Source organism: Acomys russatus, chromosome 9 (assembly GCF_903995435.1).
Source record: "Acomys russatus chromosome 9, mAcoRus1.1, whole genome shotgun sequence".
Lineage (NCBI taxonomy): Eukaryota > Metazoa > Chordata > Mammalia > Rodentia > Muridae > Acomys > Acomys russatus.
Window position 1 is genome coordinate 63,887,089 of NC_067145.1, and position 24,849 is coordinate 63,911,937.

The 24,849-nt window shown below is 39.0% G+C and overlaps 1 protein-coding gene and 1 pseudogene across 2 annotated transcripts in view; one reads left to right on the forward strand and one right to left on the reverse strand.

The window, feature by feature from the left end:
* Dip2c (disco interacting protein 2 homolog C) overlaps positions 1–24,849 on the forward strand; it is a 402,377-nt gene that overhangs the window by 226,467 nt on the left and 151,061 nt on the right. The gene's annotated exons all lie outside the window — the stretch shown is intronic.
* On the reverse strand, positions 18,261–18,847 carry LOC127194048 (prostaglandin E synthase 3-like; annotated as a pseudogene).

Here is a 24,849-nt window from a genome sequence, read left to right on the forward strand (position 1 = left end):
TAACATAAATTTGTAAAATGAATGACTATAAAGGCATTTATTTGGCACATAGAATGTACTGTGTCAGACACTGTGTCAGGCACTTCACTACCTTTATGAAGCCTAATGAGGGCTCCATTTCTAGTGACATTCAGTGTCCTACTCATGTAGTCAGAAACTTCACCAGGGAAAACCTTGAAGTTTAAGTTTACATCTATTATTTTTTAAAAAGGACCACGGCAATGAACAATATTAAAAGTAAAATGTAAGATACCATTTTATAATGTTCTTAGAATGACTTGTATGGCTTATAAACCACGCTTTTCCTTTTGTGTGGTGTGTTTTGTTTGTTTGCTTTGCTTTGCTGTGCTAATGAGGTCAGGCACGCTGATCTCAGCACTGGTCTCCTTTGCTATCCAGTCTAGAACAGAGGTGGCAACTCTGGGATGGTCACCGTCCTTCTGGGGAGGTCCACAGGCTCTTCTTGTCTTTTCAGAATGATATCAACACGCTACCTCCCCCTTTGAGTTCTCAGTTTTTTATGAGTAAGAGTAATTTTCGGAGTTGTTTCTTTCAGAAGCTTCACACATGTGATTGTACATAGTGATAGCAAGTGGACTCTGTGCTTATAAAGTTCTGGGTTAACAGCTTGTTTAGTCTATTCTTTATGATGGGGTGGGCGGTGTGCAGTGGTCAGAAGACGAGCTCATAGAGTCAGTTCTCTACGCTGCCTCAGACTGCCAGGCTTGGGCAGCACTCTGATCTCCTGTTACATCTCATGTTGCCTAATTAAGATTTTAGTCCTGCAGATAAGGACATTACCTGTTAGCTAACAAATTTTAAGCTTTAAAATAGTTAAGAATTAAAAACCTTTTTTGAGCCAAAAAGTTTGACAATTCTTGTCATAGGCCTTTTTCTCCCTAGCTTTACTTTTTAAAAAGTTAAGAAAGGATATGAACTAAAAACTTGAGCATCAAAATTTGCCTCTTAAACTGTCATCCACCCCATGCCCATTCACGCTGTGACCTTTGGTGTGCTTAGATTCTGAGGCTGAACTTGTATCTTACTCTTCTGATCTTTATCACTTATTCTTTTTTTTTTTTCAACAAATATACGAAGTGATTTTGGGTTATGAGCACGCTGCAGTGAACTATGGCTAAGACAAAACTGAGGTAAACACAGTCCTTGCTGTTAAAGAGTTTCCTAGAATAATTTCTTCTTTTTTCCTGAAGTTTAGTTTTCTAGTGCATGGTTTCTCTTTCTCAAGCAAGCTGCTTTTACTGACTTTATGGAGATTCTTAGGGCATGACTTGCACTGTCTCTGAACAGTTCAATTTTTTATTTATTATGATAATAGAAACATGTTTATTTTCCTCTCATGTTAGGATACTGTGGGCTATTAGACAAAACTATACATTGTAGCATTGACTTAGACTGTGAATATCACTTACTATCCCCCAGAACGGTGACAATCTTTCTGTAAAGGGATACCCTGTCTGGTGTGGTTGTCAATATATACATAGAACCAGTTAATTTTAATTTAACTAGTTAACTGGTTAATTTTAAGCAAGTAAGGATTAAATTAAATTTAAAATTCTGTTCTACCTCACTAGCAGCATTTTAGGATGAGCAGCTTCCATGCTGAGCACTACAGGTAGGAACTTTTCTACGTCTACCAAACCTTCTATTCCAGGAGCATTGTTCTGAGAACTCATGGAAGAAAAGGCAAAAGATGCAGTTAAGAGAGCATAAAGGTTTGTTGGCTCCACACTAAAGAAAGCGAAACTAATTTGGTTACCTATGCCAGGTTCTAGAAATGCAAATATGGCAGAAATTTATAAACGGTAGGATTGGAATGGATTTCTGACTCTAAGAAGAAATAAGTTAAGCACACGTTGGATTATAATATAAAGAAAAGATGCTGAATCAAAATTTGTAGGATGCAATGGACATGGTACTTTCAGGAAGTACTAACTTTCTGCCTCTTCTTAGGAAAGAGATCCCAGGAGGTAAAAAATAAACATTTACGTTAAGACATTAGAAAAGAAAGAGTAACTCCACACAAAGAAGAAATGTGAAAACAATGAAGAGGATAGACAGAAATCAAGACTATAGAGACTCTTTGTTAGAGTGTAAGTTGATCAGAAGCTATCATGCTCATCCTAATAAGGAAAACACCAACCATACTGAAGGCCAAGGGTTCTTCCTAGACTCATCAAATAGTTAGAATCATAGGCCAGACAATTGGCTTAGAATTTGAAGTGGATAATGTAATTAGGGATTTGGAGAGCCTAATACTCAAGATCTGATAAAATCAAGACTACCTACATAGGCTAACTCTCTTTCTCCCTGCAGTCACTACTTGCCTGTAGTTCTCTTTCTGGGAGTAAGGCCCTGCAAGAAATTTCCCCTTCCATGTTAACATGTATGTTGATAGGGCTGTTGCTCTGGTCTTGTTTATGCAGCCATTTCTAGGTGAGACTGTTTCACAGCAGACTCCCTGTTTTCTGGCTCTTACAATCTTTTTACCCCTTGGTCTCTGAACCATAGATACGGCAGCTATTCCTGGTTTATTGTACATATGCTCACATGTATTTGTGTACATACATATGTAACAATAATAATAAAGAAAAAGAGTATCAACTTGAGATGTGGAAGGGGTTTAAAGAGAGTTGTTGGGAGGGAGGGAGGAAAGGGACGGGAAAGTAATATAATTCTATTTCAATTAAAAACATTAAAGAATAAATGGGGACAAAATAAAATATTTTAATTGACCTAGCAGATAAAAATATAGTAACTAAAGAGTGGGGTCTGACTTTCACACGAACTCTGGTGCCCCATATTTGACCACGTCCCCTGGAGGGGGAGACCTGGTGGCACTCAGAGGAAGGATAGCAGGTTACCAAGAAGAGACTTGATACCCTATGAGCATATACAGGGGGAGGAGGTCCTCCTCAGTCACAGTCATAGGGGAGAGGAGTAAGGGGAAAATGGGAGGGAGGGAGGAATGGGAGGATACAAGGGATGGGATAATCATTGAGATGTAATATGAATAAATTAATAAACTATATTAAAAATAGAGTATTTATAACCCATGTATAAGTAAAAATAGATGACAACAATGGTACAAATGACAGGATGAATATTTGGGGAATAATTTGTAATGAAGTTTTTATACCACCAATGAGGTGGTATTATCTGATTTCAAGTCTACTTAGATTAATTATAAATGCATGTTGTCAAATCAAGGGCAATTCTGTAGAAAGTATTACAGTAAAGTATAATTGGCATGGTAAGAGAAAAGAAAATGGGATTATATAAAACTCAGTACTAGGAAAGGCAGAAAATATGTGTAAAACCAGAAAAATATAAAACAGTAGAAAAATGTACTAATATGCAAATAATTATCAACAGTCAGCCTAAATCTCAGGAAACTAAATATATAAAGATTGCAGAGTAGATTAAAGGAATACACTCAAGTCTGTACTTCCCATAGGAGATCTGTTTAGCATGCAGTTGTACATTAGAGAAGTGGAGAAAGCAAGCATTGCAATTCTAGTTAACATTCCTAGGGGACAAGGACTACTACCATAGGTAAAGGCAAGAAGAACAAAGGACACTTAACATCCTTAATTCATAAGTGACCAACAATAAACTATCCTGTGTGTGAGGCAAGAAACCCAGCAATGAGCAGTAGACGGACTTCTTTGTGTTAGTGGTCCATGTCAGCCCTACAGTGCCAGCAAATGTCAGATCGAGGAACAGAAAATCAGGAAGGACATAAATGAACTGAACAGTAACATCAGTTCTGGACTTCATTGGTGCAAAGTACTTCAGCCATCAAGAAAACTTACACATGCTAAATTTGCCCAGAACATATTCACTAAGACAGATAATATTCTCAGTCATAAAAGACATGACAGTTAACACAGTAACAAATACACTGTACTCACAGGCCATAAAATAATTAAACTAGAAGTTAATGATGGGAACAGATGGACAAGCTCCCAATACCTGGAGATTCAGCACATTATTTCTAAGTGATACATGAATCAAAGTTATGATACTGAAAAATATTTTGAACCAAAAAAACAATGAAAACACAGTTGACTAAACTTGTGAGCTGATTAAAAGATAGTGCTTATAAATCTAGGGCATTGAAGATATGCATTAAGGCCTAAGAAGTTAATAAGTTAAAATCTAAATTATATCTTTAAGAAACTTTAAAGAAATGAAATCTAAAACAAATAAAAATACTCAAAATAGAGCAAAAAAAAAAAAAAACCCAAAACAACAACAACAACAAAAAACAAAAACAAAAACAAAAAACAAAAAATCAGAGAAATGCAAAGAAACTAAAAGTTTGTTATTTTATTTTATTTTTTTTTTCAATTCAAAAATTTGAGTGGTCTTTATTCATTGTTGTCTCGTTTAATTGTGGAAAGGCCCTGTGGGATAAATCGCATTATAGAAAATATCAGATTAAAAGCAACGAAAAACAAATAAGAACATGAAGACATATTCCTGAAAGTTTCCATTGTTTTAGTGTCAAAGCCGACATTTAAATGTTCTCACTATGGGTTGTACAAACTTTTAACCTATCCTGATGGAACTGGACTTCTTTTCTACTGTCTTTTCATTTTAGAGACCATTTTATCATATATTCTAACACCTTACTTATGTATAGTAACTTGTCTCTGTTTCTCCCTCACACTGTTTTTCCCCTGAGAAAATGACTATTTCACATGTTCTTTGTGTTCTTCACACTCAGTAATGATTTGATTCAAACTATAGGTTGATAGAGGAAGTCTTGCAGTGATGAGAGGAAACAGAAGTTTTTGTGGGAGTATTTGCCTTTCACATTACATGTCTGCAGAAACCCTCAGCATACACGTAACTCAAAGATGAAATCGGGCACCAAAGTGTTCTCCCCTCTTACGTTGTCTTTGCCTCACACTTTCTCCTTTCTATTTTCTTTCCTTTCCTCTTAATTCTCATAAACCAAGCTGACCATCTTCCCTTTGACTATAGTATTTTTACATAGCTAACTCTTTTTGTATGTGTCCTGTGAGATTATGTTAGCAAGTGGTACTTTGCCTGTCACTTGACCTTTAAGTCTGTGCAATTTTTATTTCAGTTAGTTTTTTTTTATTAATTTATTCATATTACATCTCGATTGTTAGCCCTTCCCCTGTTTCCTCCCATTCTTCCCTCCCTCCCACTTCTCCCCTTCTCCCCTCCCCTATGTCTGTGACTGAGGGAGACCTCCTCCCCCTATATATGCTCTTAGAATATCAAGTCTCTTCTTGGTAACTTGCTATCCTTCCTCTGAGTGCCACCAGGCCTCCCCATCCGGGGGACATGGTCAGAAAAGGGGCACCAGAGTTCGTGTGAGTGTCAGATCTCACTCTCCACTCAACAGTGGAGAATATCATGTTCGTTGGCTAGGTCTTGGTAGGGGTTCGAAGCTTACTGCCTATATTCTCCTTGGCTGGTGCCTTAGGTTGAGGAGGACCCCCGGACCCAGATCTGCCTGTCATAAAGTTCTTCTTGTAGGTTTCCAGGACCCTGTGGGTCCTACTATTTCCCCATTCTTCCATGCTACTCTCGCCTAAAGTCTCAATAGGATGTCTTCTCCTCCGACCCACTTTCTTGGTAAGTAAAGATTTTCATGGTACGTATCCCTTGGACTAGTGTTTTGATATAAGTGAGTATATACCATTTGTCTCTTTTTGCTTCTGGGTGAACTCACTCATTATGATAATTTCTAGATCAATCCATTTGTCCACAAATTTCGGGAATTCCTTGTTTTTAATAGCTGAGTAGTATTCCATCGTGTAAATGTACCACAGTTTCTTAGTCCATTCTTCTACTGAGAGACACTTAGGCTGTTTCCATGTTCTGGCTATTATGTATAGAGCAGCTATGAACATGATTGAGCATATGTCCCTGTTGTGTGGTAGGGCATTTTCTGGGTATATTCCAAGGAGTGGGATAGCTGGGTCTTGAGGAAGCCCTATTCCCATTTTTCTGAGAAAGTGCCAGATAGCTTTCCAAAGTGGTTGTACTAGTTTGCATTCCCACCAGCAATGAAGGAGTGTTCCTCTCTCTCCACATCCTCGCCAACATGTGGTGTCATTTGAGTTTTTGATCTTAGCCATTCTGATGGGTGTAAGATGGAATCTCAGTGTCGTTTTGATTTGCATTTCTCTGATGACTAATGAGGACGAGCATTTCTCTAAGTGTTTCCTGGCCATTTGATACTCCTCTGTTGAGAATTCTCTGTTTAGTTCCAAGCCCCATTTCGCAATTGGGTTGTTTGGTTTTATGGTGTTTAATTTCTTGAGTTCTTTATATATTTTGGATATTAAACCTTTGTCAGATGAAGGGTTGGTGAAGATCTTTCCCCATTCTGTAGGCCGTCACTTTGTTCTCTTGACAGTGTCTCCTGCCTTACAGAAGCTTCTCAGCCTCATGAGGTCCCATTTATTAATTGTTGACATTAAGGCCTGGGCTGTTGGTGTACTGTTCAGGAAGTTGTTTTCTGTGCCTATGTGTCCCAGGCTCTTCCCCACTTTTTCCTCTAACTGAATTAATGTCTCTGGTTTTAAGTTGAGGTCTTTAATCCACTTGGACTTGAGTATTGTACATGGTGACAAGGGTCTAATTGCATTTTTCTACATGTAGACATCCAGTTAGACCAGCACCATTTGTTGAAGATGCTATCCTTTTTCCATTGAATAGATTTGGCTTCTTTGTCAAAAATCAAGTGAGCAAATGTGTGTGGATTCATCTCTGGGTCTTTGATTCGATTCCATTGATCCACCAGTCTATTGCTTTGCCAGTATCATGCTGTTTTAATTACTGTTGCTCTGTAGTACAGCTTGAGATCAGGTATGGAGATTCCTCCGGAGGATCTTTTGTTGTATGGGATTGTTTTTGCTATTCTGGGTTTTTTATTTCTCCATATGAATTTGAGAATTGATCTTTCAGTATCTTAAAAGTATTTTGTAGGTATTTTGATAGGGATTGTGTTGAATCTGTAAATTGCTTTTGGTAAGATGGCCATTTTTACTATGTTGATTCTCCCGATCCATGAACAAGGTAAATCCCTCCATCTTCTCATGTCATCTTCAATCTCTTTCTTCAGAGGTTTGAAGTTGTTTTCGAATAAGTCCTTCACTTGCTTGGTTAGAGTTACTCCTAGATATTTTATATTGTTTGTGGCTTTTGTGAAGGGAGTAGTTTTCCTAATTTCTTCCTCTGCCTGTTTGTCATTTGTATACAGGAAAGCTACTGACTTTTTTGAGTTTATTTTGTATCCTGCCAATTTGCTGAAGGTGTTTATCAGCTGCAGGAGTTCTCTGGTGGAATATTGCGGGTCACTTATATACACTATCATATCATCTGCAAATAGGGATAATTTGACTTCTTCCTTTTCCATTTGGATCTCCTTTTGCTGTCTTATGGCTTTGGCTAGAACTTCAAGAACTATATTGAAGAGATATGGGGACAGAGGGCAGCCTTGTCTGGTTCCCGATTTTAGAGGGATTTCCTTGAGTATCTCTCCATTTAATTTAATGTTGGCTGTTGGTTTGCTGTATATGGCCTTTATTATATTTAGATAAGTGCCTTGTATTCCCGATCTCTCCAGAAATTTGAACGTAAATGGGTGTTGGATTTTGTCAAATGCGTTTTCTGCATCTAAAGAGATGATCATGTGGTTTTTCTCTTTCAGTTTGTTTATATGGTGGATTACATTGATGGATTCCCATGTGTTAAACCATCCCTGCATGCCTGGAACGAAGCCTACCTGGTCATGGTGAATGATGTCTTTGATATGCTGTTGTATTCACTTTGCGAGAATTTTGTTGAGTATTTTTGCATCAATGTTCATAAGAGAAATTGGTCTGAAATTCTCTTTTTTTGTTGGATCTTTGTGAGGTTTAAGTATCAATGTGACTGTGGCCTCATAGAAGGAATTTGGTAGTATTCCGTCCATTTCTATCTTTTGGAATAGCTTGAATAGTATCGGTATTAGCTCCTCTTTGAACGTCTGGTAGAATTCTGCACTGAAACCATCTGGCCCTGGGCTTTTTTTGGTTGGGAGACTATCAATGGTTGCTTCTATTTCTATAGGTGAAATAGGGCTATTTAATTCGTTTATCTGGACTTGGTTCAATCTCAGCAAATGGAATCGGTCAAGAAATTTGTCCATTTCCCTTAAATTTTCGAATTTTGTGGCATAAATGCCTTTAAAGTAGGTTCTTACGATTCTTTGTATTTCTTCGGTGTCTATTGTTATGTCTCCGTTTTCATTTCTGATTTTGTTAATTTGGATAGTGTTTCTCTGTCTTTTAGTTAGATTGGCTAACGGTTTGTCTATCTTGTTAATTTTCTCAAAGAACCAGCTCTTGGTTTTGTTGATTCTTTGGAGTGTTCTCTTTGTTTCTAATTTATTGATTTCAGCCCTGAGTTTGATTATTTCTAGGCATCTACTCCTCTTGGGTGTTTCTGCTTCTTTTTTCTCTAGAGCTTCCAGATGTGTTGTTAGGTTGTTTATATGGGATGATTCCTTTTTCTTTTTGAAGGCACTTAGTGCTATGAATTTTCTTCTTAGGACTGCTTTCAATGTGTCCCACAAATTTGGGTATGTTGTTCCATCATTTTCATTGAATTTCAGCAAGTCTTTTATTTCTTCCCTTATTTCTTCCGTGACCCATGTGTCATTAAGTAGAAAGTTGTTTAGTTTCCACGTGTTAGAATGCTTTTTGTTATTTCTGTTGTTGTTGAAGTCCATCCTTAGACCATGGTGATCTGATAAGATACAAGGTATTATTTCAATCTTCTTGTGTCTGTTGAGGTTTGCTTCATGACCAACTATGTGATCAGTTTTAGAGAACGTTCCATAGGGTGCTGAGAAAAAGGTATAATCCTTTGCATTTGGGTGGAAAGTTCTGTAGATATCTGTTAGATCCATTTGATTCATGACATTGGTTAATGAGGTTATTTCCTGGCTCATTTTTTGATTCAAAGACCTATCCTTGAGTGAAAGAGGGGTGTTGACGTTTCACACTATTAATGCGTGGGTATCAATGAGTGGGGCAAGCTTTGTTAATAACTCTTTTACAAATGTGGGAGCCCTTGTATTCGGAGCATAGATGTTCAAAATCGTGATGTCTTCTTGGTTGACTTTACCTTTGACGAGTACGAAGTGACCATCCTCATCTCGTTTGATTAATTTTGGTTGAAAGTCTGTTTTATTAGATATTAGAATGGCTACCCCAGCTTGCTTCTTGTGACCATTTGCTTGGAATATTTTTCCCCAACCTTTTACTCTGAGGCAATGTCTGTCCTTGTGGTTGAGGTGTGTTTCTTGAATGCAGAAGAATGTTGGGTCATGTTTATGCATCCACTCCGTTAGTCTGTGTCTTTTTATTGGAGAGTTGAGACCATTGATGTTGAGAGATATTAATGACCAGTGATTGGTAAGTCCCTTCATTTTTGGTATTTGTAACAGTTGAGATTTTGTGAGGTTGTGATTTTGCAATGGTATATTTACCTATTTCCTATGTAGTTTTGGTTGTAGTTTGACCAGTTAGGGTGGAGTTTTCCTTCTAATAGCTTCTGTAAAGCCGGATTTGTGGCTAGGTACTGTCTGAATTTGTTTTTGTCATGGAATATCTTGTCTTCTTCATCAATGGTTATTGATAATTTTGCTGGATATAGTAGTCTTGCCTGGTATCTGTCGTCTCTTAGAGTTTGCAGCACCTCTGTCCAGGCCCTTCTGGCTTTCATGGTCTCTGCTGAGAAGTCAGGAGTAATTCTGATAGGTTTTCCTTCGTATGTTACTCGGCCTTTTTCTCTTGCCGCTTTCAATATTTTTTCCTTGTTCTATATATTTTGTGTTGTTATTATTATGTGGCGGGAAGATTTTCTTTTCAGGTCTATTCTATTTGGTGATCTGTAGGCCTCTTGTATGCTCGTATGCATCTCTTTCTTCAAATTGGGGAAATTTTCCTCCAGTATTTGATTAAAGATGTGTTCTGGGCTGTGAAGTCGGCTGTACACTCTCTCCTGTATCCCTATTATCCTGAAGTTTCGTCTTTTCATGTTGTCTTTTAGTTCTTGAATGGTCTGTGTTAGGAACTTTTCATATTTAGCATTTCCCTGAATGGTTGTTTCCAGTTCTGCGATTGTATCTTCAAGTCCCAATATTCGTTCTTCCATTTCTTGCAGTCTGTTAGATAAGGCCACCTCTGTGATGCTTGCTTTCTTCTTTGATGCCTCTTGATTGAGTTTTTCTTCTGTGTGTTCCTGCATCATAGCTTCCATTTTTATCTTCATGTCTTGGACTGTTTTAATGATTTCCATCATCTAGTTATTTATATTTTTCTGAAATTCTTCAAGTGCCTCTTTATATGACTCTTTTAACTCTTCAGCCCTCTTGTTTGCCTCCTCCTGCATTTGTTTACAGATTTTATTTGTTTCTTCCATTATCATCTTCTTTACTAAGGACTTGAGGTCATTTTCCTGCCCATCCATTGCTGTTAGGTTCTCTAGGTTGTTTTCATTGGGAACATTGGGATCCGGAGATGCCAAACTGTTTTGGTTTTTGATAGCATTCTTAAGCTGTCCTCTTGTCATTTTGATGGCTCTGATGTTGGAAGGTATTTTGTAGTGACCTTCGCTGGTTGAGAGTGGTTAATTGATGACTGATTATAGGTCAGGTACTCTTGCCTGTGGGGATCACGGGGTATTTTTGTGGAACAGGTAGGTCATCCGGTTTCACTCCTGGGGATTTTCCTCTGTCCCCTGGGCTCCAGGCTGAGCCAGCCAAAGAAGATATCTGTTTGGACTTTACTGCCGTAATTCAGATCAGCAGTCTTGGGACCTAGAATAAGGTCCGCACACAAACGTTCTGGCTGAGTAGGTTGATCCCAGCTGCCTGTCCCTCCTGTGGATTTGTAGTCAAGACCCCAGGTAGATCAGATCTTCTGGGGGTGTAGCTGTCTTTTAGCTCTGCCTCTATACCCTGTAGCAGTGCCCAACCTCTCCCAGTACTATATGTCTGGAGGGACCAAGGTCGCTCTTGGTCAGCAATTAGACACTGCAAGCAAGACCCTCTTTTAGTCTCCCGATAAAGTGAGAGTGCCTGCCTTGCTCGGGCCAGAATCCCCAGCTGGGCTCTCTCGTTCGGGGAGCAGGGAGTGCAGGGCCAGGGCCTTGCTGCTGGGCGGTTAGTAAGACTGGCGCTGCAGCGCTCTGGCGGCTGCTCGCGGAACCAAATCTTCCCGCCGGTTTATGCTGGTCCCTTCACACTCTAGGATAGCAATTAGACTCTGCAAACACGACCCACCCACTTCTCGTCTCCCGATAATGTGAGAGTGCCTGCCTTGCTCCGGCCAGGATCTCCAGTTGGGCTCTCTCTTTCGGGGAGCGGGGAGCGGAGCGTAAGACCAGTGCCTTGCGGCTGGATAGGAACAATAGGGTTGCAGAGCTCTGGCGGAAGCCCGCGGAACCAGGTCTTCCCTCAGGGCTAATAAGTTCAGCTATAGCTCTAGGCAAGACCCACGTCTCCGGATAGGTCTGTGGAAGCAGTTCAAGCTGATTTCTCACTGCCACTGTTTGCAGGCTTAGTCCGCTGTGATTGGTGTCAAGTTTGGCCCCGGATGGCCAGCGAGCTGTAGTCCCACTATAACTGTCTCTGTTGGGTCCCGCCGCCTATGTTTTCAGTCCACCTAGGCGGGTGACCTCTGCAGTTTGGGGTGGTGTGGAAGGAGGAATCCTAGGGCAGATTCACCCTCTTCACTGAGACTCCTCTGGCTGGGGACTCTGGAAAAGCCCCTCCCCAAACAGCGAGTCTGTGCTTTATATACAGGCTGCAGTTTGCATGTGGATTCCGTTTCAGAGTTTGGGGAGTGCGTTTAGCACCTCCGGGATGTTGCCTGACCCAGGGGGGTAGGCCTCCTGTTTGGTCTGTGGCCTTTGGGGCCCCACTCACCTACAGTTCTCAAAGTCCAGCAATCTGTTGCTCCTCTTATGTCTCTGGTCTCCACGGAGTAGATCAGATACGTGGCTTAATGGTATGCGCCATCTTGGAATCCCCCAAGTTTGTTCTTTTAAAAGTTCAATAAACTGATCCTAGTTAACTAAGAAATAGGAAAGAACATTAATAATTCCAGAAATCATTATTGATCTTATGTTTCCTAAAATTAAAGGAATATGATATATAACCCTTTACCCAGAAATTTAACCTAGATGAAATGGACCAATTATTTGAAATAGAGAATTAGCTAAAATGTATATAAGGAAAAACAAACTGTTTTATTAAAGCAACTGGGTGATGATTTAGATCTTTTCAATGCCAAATCTAATGAACATTTAAGAAACCCTACTAAGTCCTTACCATGTCCTTTAGAAGACAGAGTGTAATATTTGCCAATTCACTTTGTGAGAGTCTTATATCCTAAGACAAAACAAACTATAGACAAAGAGACCTGATAGGCTGTGGTCATATGGCAGGGGAGGAGGTCTGCTCCTGTCAGAGGTCTAGGGCAGAGGAATAGGACGAAAGAGGAAAGGAGGGTGGGAACGAGAAGATGCAAGTGGGGGGGCGATAATAATCAGAATGTAATCTGAATAAATTATAATGAGAGAAAAATTAGATGCAAAAATCATAGGAAAATTAGCAAATTGAGTGCAGCTATGTATAGAAAGAATTATATATAATGACCAAATGGGATTGACTTTCAAAGATACAAGACTGGCTTAACATGGGTAAGGCAACAAATTCATCAAAGCAAGCTAAAGACGGCTAAAAGTCATATGATTCCATCAGTTGATACAGAAAAGAGTTAACATAATCTAATAGTTGTGATAGAACCTCTGAAAATTAAGAATAAAGATGGATCTGTCCATTTAATGAATGTACATGCAAGTTCCAAGCTAACGTCAACTAAAATTTAATTGTCAGGAACACGTTTTCAAATAAGATCAGGGACAAGTTATGGTTTCCTCTCCTATGCAATATCATACTAGAAGTCCTAGCTAGTCATAGAGAAAATGAAAGAAACTACACAGATGGGAAGGACAAAGATAAATTATACATTCCTGGCTGACAAGATTGTGTGTAGAAATCAGCAACAATAGAAAGATGTTCTTGTAGCTAATATGCAAGGTGGCAGGATATAAAGACAAATTACTCTTTCATGTATTAGCAGTGAACTCCTCGAACTTGAATTTTTAAAACACATTAACATTAGCAGTAAAATATGAAATACCTAGGTATAATGCTAAGTAAACACTTGTAAGATCTATATGAGTAAAATAGCAAATGAAATTAGAGTAATGCCATACGTAGCATCACATGCCGGTGAGTCCAGAATTTGTGAGATCAAGATAGGAAGATTGGGATCTGGAGGCAAGAGTGGGCTTTATAGCAAGATATTGTCTTTAAAATGGGCTCAGCATGAAAGCCCCCAAGCCTGATGACCTGATGTTGAGCCCAAGAATCTACATGGTGGAAAAGAGAACCAATCGTGTCAACTTGTTCTTTGACCTTCACAAACATCAGATAACGTGTGCCCTTCCCCTAAGATATTTTAGGAGACCTTAAGAGACCTTAATATTCTGTTAGTGGCTTAGGAAAACTTAGTATTGTTCAGATACCATTTCAAATAACTTCCTCACTAAGGCTAGAGGAAGGAATTTGTCTCAATAGTAAACACCTTGATAGATATGTTAGCTACAATTCTAATTAGATAAATTTTCTGAGAGGGTGTCAGAGATCCAGTTTTCTTTTGTTGTTATTATTCTTGTCATTGTGTCAACATGTTTATTTTTAAGTTCATATAGGAATGTGAAGACCCAGAATAAAACAGTGTAGGACCAATATCCATCTGAATTGATGAGCTACTATGAAACTAAATGAGAAAGAGCAGAAGTGTTAGCTAATAGAGCAGCATAGACAGCCCATAAATGAACTGGCAAATGGGAAAGATCTTCTTTCCAACAAATGATAGTAGAACAACTGCACATGTATAGGATTAAAACAAACAATGACAACAACCACCACACTCCTAAACACTGAATTTAGGTCTGGAGGGATTTAATTTCAGAATTCTAGATCACAGCCCGTATGTTATTCACTGGCTCCTATAGAGTCGAACAGCATCAGTATTCTTGCTGTTCATATGTGGTTCTTGCAGTCTGTGGCCAGACAGGAACAACTACATTAGAATAAGGACAGGGTGACTGTTGATCACATGTGCACAACTGTAAGTGTGTTCCACAATAGTGTTGCTCCACGAATTCATGGTGTAATGCATGAAGATAAGGTTGAGTCAGTTAGCAACCTAATCCCTGAGTAAGCATTGCACACTCAATATGCAATTCCTTTGCCTCAAAATACTCATGAGCATCTGGTACTTGCTATGCGGCCAGTAATCATAATCACTGTTTTGCTTTGGGTATTTTATGTAATTCTCTCAACTATATGATGATATACACACTTTATAGGTGACAAGTTGCATTGTTCTATTGTTTTGGTTTGTTTTGTTTGGGTTTGGTTTTTCGAGACAGGGTGTCTCCGTGCAGCCTTGGCTGTCCTGGGCTCCCTTTATAACAGGCTGGCCTCAAACTCACAGAGATTCACCAGCCTCTGCCTCCTGAGTGCTGGGATTAAAGATGTGCAACACCACACCCAGCTATGTATTGTTTTTTTTTTTTAATCTATTCAAGCCTAGTATAGGGGTGCACAGCCATAATCCCAGCATTTGGGCGGCATGAGGTTTACTGTTAGTTTGAAGCTAGCGTAGACTATATGTTCATACTCTGCCTTAAAACACAATACAACAAAACAAAACTTGTATTTAGAGAGTGTAGTAAGGTAGAGAAATTTTCAGAAGCCAGAAAGGTCTATCTTACAACCCAGTCGGAGGAGTGGGAACTGAATGAATAGATTTACAAGCCACTCACCTAATGGTGATTATTTTAGGAAGAAATATTTGCAGGAAATGGAGACAAATGAGCCCGGGTTGTATTGCTAAACTTTTTAATAAACTCTTGCTGAGGGAGACACTGGTACCTTTTCTTCAAGTTCTGTGTGGCATGTTTATTATTTCTAGGACTTGCTAAAATACTGATGAAGAAGTGTCTCCTAGTATGATTTGCTTGATTCTGTAAATAAAAGAAGTTCCTAACAAATTGTTTACTAACAATACTGATCTGCTAATTTAATGGTGTGTGAAAGTGGCCCTAAACCATTTAGTGTCTATAGTTGGATTCTTTGGAGTTATTAATAGAAGGAAACCCACTAAAGTGAATAAAGTGTAAACTGTTAAAGCAGAGAAGAGCACAGACAAGAAAAATTGACTCTCATTGAAAGAGCTATCAATTTGCTGTCACCAACTCCAAAGACAACTTCCAGGGTGCTCTCTGGTAACAGTGGATCTGAGCCCTTTGCAGATTTCGGTTAGCTCTTCATAAAGGAAGCAGAATGTGGTTCAGGAGCAATGGCTTTAATTCTCGAACCTGTGTCTTCTGCCAGTGACTCCAACCTCTCTTATTCATTGCAGATCACAGCACATTCTTCTGAGAGTACCACAGTCAGTGTTACCAAAAGCCTGGAATAAGTACTCTTTGTGGTAGACTTTAGTACAGCTGTCCCTCCTTGATTCTTTGTGTCTGTCTTATTTAGTACTTCCTAGGTTATGAATACATTGCCTTGCTTCCCTTCTTCCCCGACCCCCACCCACCCGCCCTGTGGTACTATCTTAAGGCCCACCTTGAGATCTAGCCCAAAGCTATAATTTCCTAGCTTTGGGCCACCTTTTGGTACTCTGGTTAGTGAGTTAAAAATAGAAGTTAGTTCTCTTCTGTAGCAAAGTGCACACCTAGGATCTAGGTCTTTTTCCTGTGAGTTTTGCCTTTGTAGCCATTTGTATTTCTGACACTCCGTTGAAATTCATGACATGAGCAGCAGGCCCCGCGAAGGTCTTGTGGGCATTACAGACTCCCATTAGGAAGGCATCACAGCATCTCTGTGTAAACTGACCTTCATTATCCTGCCAGATACTGTCACATGAATGAAGTTCATTTTTATTTTCATCAGTTCCCTTTCACAGCCTCTCATCTAGTTTTTAATTCATGTGGCTGGAAAAACTGCATCAAGAACATTTTAATTAAGATTTTGTGGGGCACTTAATCAAGTGCTTAAAAGGGTTTCTAATGCATCACAGCTGGTAAATTTCACTCGTAGACTCAGGAAGATAAAAGCAACCTATTTATCATATTACCATATTGTCCTCAAAGTTTTTAATCATATGTGCTCTTTCAGGATTCAGATGAAGTTTCTCCTTGTATCTCAGGTAATACCCACCCTTTCCAGCCTTAAATGTTTATACAGTGTTTTGAGTTTCCTGGGTCAAGGGTACTGAGACTAGCTGGGGTTTGGGGAACTTCCTCTGAGCCTCTGGTTCTTATACTTTCAGGAGACAGAGCAGACATCATCACATTCTCATTTGCCCAGAGCCCAAATCTTATTCTTGCCTTTTTCTACTTCAGGATTTGAGTCTCTTGTTGGTAGGCATTTTACTGGCCACTTTTATTGTTGCTGTGACAAAATAGCGATCAAGAAGAAATTTAAGAAAAGATTTATTTTGGCTTATAGTTTGAGGGAATATAGTCCATTATGGCTAGGAAGGTATGGTGGCAGGAACAAGAGGTTCCACTGTGTCCATGGTCAAGAAGCAGAGAGCAATGAATGCTAGTGCTCAGCTAACTACCGCACATAAAGTCCATAGAATGGTGCTATCTGCATTTAGAGGTTCTTCACACCAGTTAGCCTAATGTAGAAAATCTCTAACAGACATGGCCAGAAGTTTGTCTTGAAAGTGAGCCTAGAGCCTGTCAAGCTGACATTCATTAACTATTACCAATCTGCAGCCTTTTAAGCTAGACTCTTGGCAGCCTTCCCCAGTAACAACAGTAGGCATTTCCTTTCTAGTTGAGAGTTAGACATGTATATTCAACTTTGTGGACAAAAACAAAAGGAGGCTGGAAGGAAAGTGATGCCAGTGACCTGGGTTTGCTTGTTCTCTCCTCTCACTGGGCAGCTTTTTAAAACCATCTTTTCTCAGCTCTATTTTCTCATCTGCTCACTGCTCCAAGCTGTTAGGAGTCAAACTCTTACTTGGTTTGGGTAGTTGAGGTTTGATTTGGATTATCCAGCACTGGATCATTATAATGCATGGAGGAAAATTCTGTCTCAGACAATCTTACTCAGCTTTGCATAGACTGCTGTGGGCCATAATGAAGCTGCAGGCTCAAGAGGCTTTTCTTCAGCTCTAGAAAGTTACTTTCCCTACCTTTTTGCTATATGTGGATGGGGCTTATGTGCTGTTAAAGGGATTTACATGAACCGGACAATTTGAGGACACTCCCGCTTCCTTATAATTATTACTCATAATATAATCTGATGGAAGCATCTTTTAGATGTTTTTAAACACTTAGTGATGCCTTTAAGATTAAAAAAATATTCCAACACTTTATTAGAAAGAATGTAGACATTTTTAAAAATCCTCACTGTCATGAACATAAGTTGAGATTTTCCAGCCAGGGCATAAGCTGAAATAAAAACAGGAAATATAAAGAAATCCAGTAGTGTATTAACATATTCCACTCATTTGACATACTGACAATGCAAATACAAACCTGGTCTAAAATGTACACCTCTCAAGCAACAATGTGCTTTCTTCGTCCTCCATGCTAAGAGATATAAAAGCCTAAGGGTCAAACAATACCAGATGTAAAGGCTTCAGAAACCATCTAAGTTAGACCATTGACTAGTTTCAGCTAAAGTACATCTGAACACTGACAAGTGATCACATAATGTAAATGTGTAAACTGTGTTTTTTGAAAAATAAACTTTAGGGGAATAATTCTGAGATGTACACAGAAAGAATAGCAGTTTCAGATATCAGCCAATTTGTTTTTAGCCGTCTTCAAGTCATGGTTTAGGGTCTAAACCTTTATCTTTCCCTGATCTGAGAACTTCCCAAGATGTAGTAACTGGATTGTGAAAGATGTAGGCAAGTGTGTTTCTCCAACAGAGCCGCCTGTCATCGCCTGGGGTCTCAGCTGCTTCACAGAGTTCTAGGAAATGTCACACATAATGTTTATGCCTTAGCTGACTTAAATTTCCCCATACAATGGTACGTTATCAACCCTTAATGAAGCCGTTAAAAAAACAAGTCCAGGGTAAAAAATGAGTTAAAGGAGGCAAGTACAGCATCTGCCTTTAGAGCTACCATCAACTCGGGGATTTTCTCAATTATGAAATCTTGCAGAAGTTACTTTTCTTTCTCAAAATCCAGGCGATGACAACATTCCTTACTCCAGATATGGCATTTTCTCATCATCACTGTCTTGCATCATCTGCTCCATCTACTTCTGGTAAATCTACATCCTCATCACCACCCATGTGATCCATCATCTCAGACAAATGGTCAAAATTAGACAGGTCTTCATCTGAGTCATCCTCCCAGGCTTTCCCATTGTTGACATCCACACTAAGCTAATTACTCTTTGTCCTTTCCTTTGTTAACCTAGGCCACAATTGGCCAGATTCTCCTTTTTGCAAACATAAGATTGATGTGTCCATTCTTTTATGCTTGGAATCATTTGAATCAACACAGTGAAAAAGACCAATTTCATTTAAATGCTTAAAATAATTTCTTCCTTTAAGACAACTGAAAGTAAGTTTGGAATTTTCAAAGTTTACATTAGCATCTTTACTGTCTTCAACACAAAATTCAATGAATACATAGTCCCTTTGATCACACCACTTTGCAGAAGCAGGCTGCATGGTGAACTGGGCAGAGGCCAGGTGACCAGGCCGGCGGGCCTCCCTGGGAGCCGCTGCGGAGCAGACTCCTCCTAAGCAGTGACTCCACCTTTTTCTGCCCTGTCTTGGCCTCTTTTCACTCCTATGAGGTAACTGCAGCAGTGTGCTCAACCTTGGTGCCCAGAATGCCAAGCTTTTAAGATTAAAGTGCAATTTAGACTTGCTTCTATTGAAAATATTTTAATGTGTACAGTCAGTAGATTTATTTGTGTACATGTGGGTAGACATTTAATGGCATACATGTAGAGGCCAGAGGACAATTTGTGGGAGTAGGGTTCTTGCGTTCTCCCATGTAGGTCCTGAGGATTAATCTCTTACTGTAGGGTTGGTGGCAGATACCTTTACTCACTGACTCACCTAGCAGGCCTTAAAATAGATTTTTAAAACTTCCTTTATTAGTTTTATATGTTGCTTGACTTGGCTAGTAAGTCATCAATCTGTCCTTGTTAGGACTGTCACAGTATGTATTTCTTGTTGGTGTTACTGTAGCCTTGTAGCTCAGCTGTAAGTAAATTCCTCCACATGTCTCATTTATTATGAAGAGCATTGCCTAACAAGGGAATACTAGTTTCTTTGTGACTTGAAATATCCTTTTTTTATTGTTTTCATGCACTCAGTAAATGTATGAAGCTGTTTTAAAATCTTTTATGAAAAATGCATAATGATGTAGGGTTTGCTTCCTTGTGTAATCAAATGACTATTTGATTAATGACTCATTGCTCAAGTAACTGGTATTTAATAGGAGCAACTTAATGCAGCATGGAATGGATTTGAAGCTCTTGGAACACTTGGGTTTATCAAAGTCACCACTTACAATTTTAGCGATCCATGACAATCATACTCTCTCTCTCTCTCTCTCTCTCTCTCTCTCTCTCTCTCTCACACACACACACACACACACACACACACACACACACACACACTCAAAACTAGAATAGCTAAAACAATCCTGAACAACAACAACAAAAACTGCTAGAGATGTCACCATACAATTTCAAGTTGTGCTGCAGAGCTATAATTTTAAAGAACCACGTGGTATTGGCACAGAAACAGACAGGTCAATCAATGCAATCAAATGGAAGAACCAGACATAAATCCACATACATATGGATACCTGATTTTTGATAAAGTAACCAGAAATACATCCTGGAAAAAGACATTATCTTCAACAAATGATGCTGGTCAGACTGGATGTCTACATGTAGAAGAATGCAAATAAAACTGTACTTGTCACCCTGCATAAAACTCAAGCCTAAATGGATCAAAGACCTCCACATAAAACCAACTACACTGAATCTGATAGAAGAGCAAGTAGGGAATAGCCTTGAATGCATTGACACAGGAAACAACTTCCTGAACAGAACATCAGCACTCAGGGACTAAGATCAACAATTAAATGGGATCTTATGAAACTGAAATTTTTCTGTAATGCAAAGGACACTGTCGTTCAGACAAAGCATCAGCCTACAGGGTGGGAAAAGATTTTTTTAACCAACTCTGCATTTGATAGAGGACTAATATTTTATATATATATATATATATATATATATATATATATATATATATTCAAGAAACTAGATATAAAAAATAGCAAACAAATAATCAAGTTAAAAAATGAGGTACAGATCTAAACAGAATTGTGAAACACAAGTGGCTGAGAAGCTCTTAAGGAAATGTTCAACATACTTAGTCATCTGGGAAATGCAAATCAAAATGACTTTGACCATAGAAAGCATCTGAAGCTTGGCACTGTAAGAGGCCAGGAGAGTCCACGGGTGAAGGTGCAGCCTCAATGGCAGTTGAAAGCCCAGAATGAAGAGGCCATGCAGAGAAGCTGAGAAGTGACACTATGAGGAGCCTAAGAGCAGCTACTGAGGAAAGTCCAGCCTCTCGGCATCAGAAGAGAATAGCATTTGGAGATGCCATGCCATGGATGACCACCAAGAAGCACAGCAGCAGTAGAGCAGAGCCTAGAAGACAAGCTGTGGGTGCCATAGAGGGTGGAGCCAGAGAAGTGACTCAAGCCCTTTGGAGGAGCCCGGAAGAGGTTGAGTGGATCCCAGACATTGGGTACTGAGTTGTTTATACAGTTAGAGTTTGGTTTTTCTTTGATTTGATTGTGATAGTGCCCCTAGGTTTTAATTCTTGAAGAAAAGTTGTATTTAATTTGTATTGATTATACAGGAGCCCACATTTGAGAGACTGAATTTTAAAAGGGACCTTCGGTTTTAAAGGAGACTTTGGATTTTTAAAAGAGACTGAGTTGTAACATGTTGAAATTATAAAGACTGTAGAGCTTTTTAAATTATGTTTTTACAACCTGTGTCTTCCTGACTATAGAACTCTACCTTTATATGGGGATCTGTGGGTGTCAATTTAGGACAAGAGTAGGGGGGGTCTTATAGGCAATACAGTATATGAACACACACACTTAAGAATTCTACTACGTGTACTGCCAGGTGCCACCCCATAGCCTGTAACAGCATGACACAATGGGAAAAGCTGCCAAGAAGGGCTCTAAGCCCTTGGTGTAGGATAAAAACTGGAGTTCTTCCAACCTGTGACCCCAGGGCTACAGGGGGATGCTGACTGCTAAGTAATACAACTATCATCACCCACTAATGGAAAGACTTTGGTGACCACCTCAGAGGACTTTCGAGAGAACCAGATGGGAAAGAAGATTTGATGGAGACCCATGACTTGCCACCTAAACCCTTAACTTCAAGGCTCAGCATCATGTTGAAGTCAGGGTGAATGTAAAATAATGTCATTTTCCTCAATGTTTCACATTGGAAATTTTTTCATGACAGTATTGTTGACTTATTTTTGTTGTTTTCAAATAAATTCACAACTTAGTTATTAAAAAGAAGTAAATAATGTTTTTAATGTGAGATCTTGGGGATGAATAAAGAAGGAAGGTTGTGGCTTAACGGCAATGAGTCTTTGTGTCAAGTTAACAAAGGGTGAATTGTAGTTTTAATATCAACTTGACACAAGTCATCTGAGAGAAGGGAACCTCAATTCAGAAAATGCCTCTAATAAGACTGGATGGCAAGTAAGCCTGTAGTGATTGATGAGGGGAGGACCCAGCCCATTGTGGGTGGTGCTATCCCTGGGATTGTGGTCCTGGGTTCTACAGGAAAACAGGCTGAGAAAGCACTGATGAGCAAGCCAGTAAGCAGCACCCCTCCATGGCCTCTGTATCAGCTTCCAGCTCCTGGTTCCTGTCCTGTTTAAGTTTCTTCCCTGACTTCTTTTCATAATGAACAGTACTGTGGAAGTGTAAGCCAAATAAACCCTTTCTTCCCCAACTTGGTTTCTGTCTTGGTGTTTCATTGAAGCAATAGAAATTATAACTAAGATACCAGCCACTATTTGATTGGATTAAAGAACCACTCCATGTGATATAACTCATCCCTTTCACTGCTGGTGTAGCCAATAACCTGAGACTAAAGAGGCCAGGGAACCTGGGGGAAATCCAAATAATACTTTTCTGCTAAAGGATAGTAGCAATAAAATGACTCCTAAAGACATTCTACTCTATTCCAAAAGCAGTGTTTTATTCAGCCATCACTACAGAAGCTTCCTCCTGTGTGAATAGGAACAAAAACAGACCCACAATGGGACAATGTGCCAAGAGTGAGAGACCTTGGAGCACTCAGTCCTAAATGGGATGTCTCTATCAAATCCCTCTCCTCAGAGCTCAAGGAACCTATTGCTGGCAGAAAGATTGTAAGAGTGAGTGGGGATGAATGACATCAAGGAAACAAGGCCTTCCAAACACAATAGGACTGTTGTCCATATGAACTCACAAAGACTGTAACAGCAAGCTTAGATCCATAGTAGGGTTCCAGTGCTGAAAGGGGAAGTGGACACAAACCTCCATCCATAGCCCAGAAGCTATCTCCAATTGACAGCTACTGGCGATCGACATTTTGGGTTTCTCCATTGGAGTCTCATTGGGTGTACATACCATTCTTTTTGTTTTTGTACTATTTATTTTTTAAATATTTTAATTTTTTACATACACATTTATATTACTATACATATATACAATAAACTACCTATAGCAAGAACCATGACACAATCAGGAATTATATAAATGTGTTACGTTCTTAGTGTTTTGGCTATTTTTATTTGGAAGCCTTGAAGAAAACATCTTAACTTGGTGCATCTAAAATTCTAAATGTACATCATTATCAACTTAAAACATCTAGACCTAAAAACATCTTAACTTGTAAACAGCTAACCTTAATTATGAAATTAAACTATCTGGTCTTTAACCCCATCAGAGACTTAAGAAGGAATAAACTTGATTACCTGAGTGTGCCAGGAGTTCAGGTTACTAGCTGTCCAAATGAGATGATGACAGAGTCAGTTTGCTACCTGAATAGTCATCCAAAAACTCTAATATTGGAGCACCATCTTCAGCCTTCTGACCCAATATATCTGACAGACCTATTAGTGAGGCAGGAACTACTGAGGACTTGCTTACCCTCTTTTGGCAGAGTTTGGCCGTCGACTCTGCCTGCATCTAAACTTGCCCTTTCTTTAGGCAGAATGCTGTCTGTGGTAGAAATGAGGACCTTTTGTCTAGTGGCTAGTTTACCATATTTGAAGCCATCTCCATAAGGAGGTTCTTTGATACTGATCATCCTTTTGGAGGTAGGCTGGATGTTTCCAGGAGTTAACTTGTCTCATTGTCAGGGAATCTTTAAAATAATAAAAACATTTTTAAATGCCATATTCTGTATGTTTCTGAGGTTTTAAAAGACTTTAACTATTTTGCCTCTCTGTAGAATCATATCTTTCTGTTGCACCTGAGATGTATATTCTTGTGATAAAAATAGACTAGTAATTGATATGACTATGATTTGATCAACTAACAATGAACTTGTATAACTTATTTATCCTAAACAGCCTGCAATAGCACTTTCAAAGTATTGGAAGTAAACCTTGTATTATAATTGAGTTATATGGGTACAATACCTCATATTAGAGTAAAAATATATATGTGTGAAGAATAATCTTACATTTGAATTCTATACCACTGTATCTAAAATTAAACTTATTTTGCATCTATATACAAAATTCTATACCAGTGAATTAAAAATAACCTTGTGAGTGACAATTGAGGCATTACGTTGAGGAGTAGATTCACTAATCTACTTTTTATTCTATCTTTCCTATATATTTCTATATTCCCCCTTCTTCCTTTTCAACCCCTATCTCCAAACCTAAGAATGGAAGATAAAGGAAAGGAGAGACATCCCTGAGACCAACCTTGTTTTGTCTCTAAATAAGACCAATAATAACAACGTGTAACCAACTCCCATTGAAAATAACCCTCTAGAGCCCAAGAAAGCAACCAAAAACCTATCCGACACACACTCCCCAAAGGAAATGGGACATCATTCTCTTAAGGTTTCTTCTGACAGATTCAGGATGAATAAATAATACTTTGTAGGGGCCCATATAAAATTGGGGAAATGGTTAAACAAGCTAAGAATAGCACCTGTGGTCAAGTTTCTAAATGCTGAGAAATTCCAAGCTTAATTAGAGTCCTGTGTGGGACAGTCTGAAGTGCTGGACCAATTGGGATTGGGAAGCTTTCTCTAAAGGTGTCCTGGGGGCTGTCTTGTTCTCATGAGGAAGGCCAAGTGAAGGACATACCATTCCTCAAGACAGACCCCATGCCGAGCAGGAGATGGCCAACACAAAACAAACCCAGTGACATTTTTGAAGGTTCCTTGTCTTATAATGCTTTGTCTAGGTATATTTTTTATTTTTTTTTTCTTTCTAAAATTTCAAGTCTTTTGTTTATATATTATGGTTCTGGTGTTGTGTCTTTATGAGATCTCTCTGCGTGTGAATGTGTGCATTTCTGTGTCCGTATGTATTTCTTGTGTTTTCTCTTTGACCCTTTTTCTTCTGTTTTGTCCTATTCTGTTTTTTAAAATCTT